Source organism: Tiliqua scincoides, chromosome 2, assembly GCF_035046505.1.
Source record: "Tiliqua scincoides isolate rTilSci1 chromosome 2, rTilSci1.hap2, whole genome shotgun sequence".
NCBI lineage: Eukaryota > Metazoa > Chordata > Lepidosauria > Squamata > Scincidae > Tiliqua > Tiliqua scincoides.
Genome location: NC_089822.1, coordinates 131,036,530 through 131,039,519, shown reverse-complemented (window position 1 = coordinate 131,039,519; position 2,990 = coordinate 131,036,530).

Here is a 2,990-nt window from a genome sequence, read left to right as displayed (position 1 = left end):
GCGCATTGTTGTTTTTATGGTATGAAACTTGATTTTTAAATAGAAAAGTCACACAAACAATTTAAATATATAAAATAAAGTAAAAGCAAAAATGCCCCTAAAGTGGATTCTCATACTTGCAACAAAGCCTCTCTTATGCTGTTTTGTGCTTTCAAACACACAGGAAACCAGTTATTTATCAGATGGAGGGCTGTGCAGGAATGTGGATTTTAGCCTCCATGCACTTCTGGAGTGCATGGAGATAAAACAGATGTGTTCTACTCAGCCTGAAACATTCCACCATCCAATTCTATTAGTATATTACTTTATCAGTTCAGGACCAGGCAAGCAGAAGAGGATTCTTTCTTGCAGTAACTGTGTGGGCCTTAAAAATCAGAGAAGCCTTTGCTTTTGAACTGAAGGAATGCAAAAGAATTAGAACAGTAGTGCTGTACCCCCTTGATAATTTGTCACAATGCTCTAAGGAAGCCATTTTCAACCACTGTGCACATTGGTGTGCTGCAAGTGGTCCACAGGTGTGCCGCAGGAATTTAGGGGAAGGTCATTAGTAGGGTCAATGAGGGAGGTGAGTCGTCGTCCGTCCGTCCGTCCGTCCCGCAGCACGGTGTGCCTTGTCAATTGTCAAAAACCTGATGGTGTGCCTTGACAAATTTAGTGCCTTGTCAGTGTGCTGCGAGATGAAAAAGGTTGAAAATCACTGCTGTAAGGGCCCAATACTATGCAATTTTCCAGCACTAATGCAGCTGTGCCAAAGGGGTGCACACTGCAACCTGTGATGGAAAGGGCAGTCATGGAGACCTCCTCACGGTAAAGGAACTTTGTTCCCTTACATCAGGACTTCATTGCAGCTGCATCAGTGCTGGAAAGCTGCATAGGATTGAGCCCTTGAGGTGTTTTTGCACACAGTTCTTAACAGCAGGTTTTTTCAATTGGTTCATAATGAGAAGGAGCATTTTGGGCAACATAGCTCTTACATTCACTTTACATATATTTTTGATTATGCAAGGATCATACTATTCTCTCAAACAAGAGAAGAGTTCTAAGGCACTTGAAGTCTCATCTATGAACACACTCTAAAGGCCTACCTACATCACAAATACTGATTTTATAGCAATTAAAGTGGCATTGCTCTTCCCCAACCCCTTGGGAATTGTATTTTGATAGTGGTATTGAGAATTTTGCATTAGAAACTCCTAACTCCTCCAAAGTCGTCCCCCCTCAGAACAACAGTTTTTAGGATTCCTGCAGATAAGGAATGACTATTTAGTCAGTTTATGCCTATAGGGTAGTTGGTTGGTAGCATATACTGTGTTTATACACCACCAACGAGCACCAGTTTGTTAAATCCCAATCCTAATTGGGTAAGAGGCACTTTTTCAAGTGGGTGCTCCTTTTTGTAGCAGGGGGAGAGTAACTGGCCCACCTCACCCCAACACTGTCTGTTCTAGTGGCTGTCTGCTGGTATTCATTTGCATTTTTTAAGATTGTGAGCCCTTGGGACAGGGAGCCATTTAGTTATTTGATTTTTCTCTGTAAACCACTTTGTGAACTTTTAGTTGAAAAGCGGTATATAAATACTGTTAATAATAAATAATAATAATCCTACCACATACCTTAGGGCAGTGGTTCTCACACATTTAGCATCGGGACCCATTTTTTAGAAAAAGAATCTTGTCAGGACCCCCCAGAAGTGATGTCATGACCGGAAGTGACATCATTGAGCAGGGAAATTTTTAACAATCCTAGGCTGCAATCCTACCTACACTTACCCAGGAGTAAGTCCTATTTACTATCATTGTTAAAAGCATATACGTAGTAGTCTGTTAAAAGTACAGGTCTGTAACATTTCCCCAAATGCAGTCGCATGCTATGGTAGCATCAAGTCTAATATATTAAAAATAAAATATTGAAATGAATGGGGACCCACCTGAAATAGGCTCGCAACCCACCTAGTGGGTCCCAACCCACAGTTTGAGAAACACTGCCTTAGGGGTTGGACGCCCAGGTGGCCTTCAAATAGCTTTCCACAGTAGCAAAAACCTGGACAGCCTGTTCATTTTCTGGGTTTGGGTCTACTATTTGAGAAGTCACAGCTTCTTTGCACTTCCAACACCTGCAGCCAGTACACACAGTTTTGTGACTATACTGTGAATTTCCCATCCCCACGCTATACAGCAGCTGGTATTTCTGCCCAAATTGCTGGTATAACAACAAACTGTGATTGAAATCAGGTGGCCACTGTTTAACCCATAACATAACATGCGTATGTGCAACCTCGTAATTTTAGACGTGGGTTACCTCAGAATGCCAGATGCAAGGGAGGGCACAAGGATGCAGGTCTCTTGCTGTCTTGTGTGCTCCCTGGGGCATTTGGTGGGCCGCTGTGAGATACAGGAAGCTGGACTAGATGAGCCTATGGCCTGATCCAGTGGGGCTGTTCTTATGGTCTTATGTTCTTAACCCATTTTTGCCCACCCCGTAGGTGTACGCATTTGGTCCCTGTTGCGTATATGCACCATTGGGCAGAAGTGGCTTAAACATTCAGTTTATGAGTAGTCCAGCCACTGATCTTGTTAGTTCTGCTAAGTAAGTAGGATATCAAGGTCTTGTGGTAATTAATAATTATAGGTATTTTTACTCTCACTGTTTTAAGTGCTGCCTATTTAAGCCAGTGGAGGTGAGAGCTTTTATGAGAAACATACTCAGATTTCCCCAGATTTTTTTTTTAATTGCCTTTTTCTTTTCCTAGTATAAATCTGTGCTCAGGTTGCCCAGTTTGAGCACACTGCTGCCGTGACATGAGGCCAACAATGCTGTGCCATGGGTAGCCCAGGGACGATTTGGCAGTGTGGCAATGGAAAAATGGCACTTCCTGCTGCCCATTAAAATTTTGTGTATGAACAAAATAACACCACAGTTTGCTTTTTAAAAAAAGGGGGGGGGCGGCACATATTACTGGCCTATGTCCATAAAGGCGGTGAATTCACTGA